This window comes from Littorina saxatilis, linkage group LG11 (assembly GCF_037325665.1).
Source record: "Littorina saxatilis isolate snail1 linkage group LG11, US_GU_Lsax_2.0, whole genome shotgun sequence".
Lineage (NCBI taxonomy): Eukaryota > Metazoa > Mollusca > Gastropoda > Littorinimorpha > Littorinidae > Littorina > Littorina saxatilis.
Genome location: NC_090255.1, coordinates 28223569 through 28224576, shown reverse-complemented (window position 1 = coordinate 28224576; position 1008 = coordinate 28223569).

Sequence of the window (1008 nt, the reverse complement as noted above, 5' to 3'; positions counted from 1 at the left end):
ATCAAGGAATATTTACTTTACACTTACTTGAACGTCAGTGAACGCACAGAAAGGCCCTGTCACGTTGTCCAGTGGGCAGTCACGCCTTTTCACTTTGTCTCAGTCAAACTTGACAGTTTGAGTGGCCTTGGTGGCCTGAAGAACGCTTGTCCCTACCAAGTCTGATGTGGTGAACGTGCCAAAGATGTCACGACGATGGGGTGACGCTGCAAAGTTGTTGGCAACATGCACCAAGTCAATTCTGTCTGTGCGCTCCTTGTGCACATGAAGCAACATGAGATGGTTTAAACGTTCTTGCAGCATGTTGGCGCGAAGGTACATTTTCACCCTCCTCATGGCACTGAAAGAACGCTCACTTGTAGCATTCGTGGCAGGCATCACCAGAACAAGTTTCAAAAGAACACCAACTTGAGACATCAGCGAAATTTGGCTCTTTTGCAGTCCCTGAACTACAGAGATAGAGAACCTGGCACTGTAAATAACCATGCTCAAGAACCTAGCTTAGAAGATCGAAGAAAAAACAACCGATTGACCATGCTGTACAAGATCAACGCCGGCATGGTAGGCATTGAACCAACTGCCTTTTACAAGCGCTCTGACCCTAGATCTAGTAACACGAGGGCCAAATCGAATTAATCAAGAACAGGATTACCACCCACACATTCTTCCACAGAACCATATCATTATGACAAACTATGCACTGAATGTAGTGATGAACTAAAAAGATCTACAGTACTAAATCACAAACTTAACTACACACCTTAGGAAATACGATAGCACAATCTCGTGAAAAAGTAGCAGACACACCAAATCGGAACTTTCTGTCTCTATTGCAAAAGAAGAGCGTTATCGAGTTCTTTCCCTTTGAGTCTCTCTCTCTCTCTCTCTCTCTCTCTCTCTCTCTCTCTCTCTCTCTCTCTCTCTCTCTCTCTCTCTCTCTCTCTCTCTCTCCCTCTCTCTTTTTGTTTTTTTAGGGGGGAAAAAGTGGTGGGGCTCTAGCCCCATGGC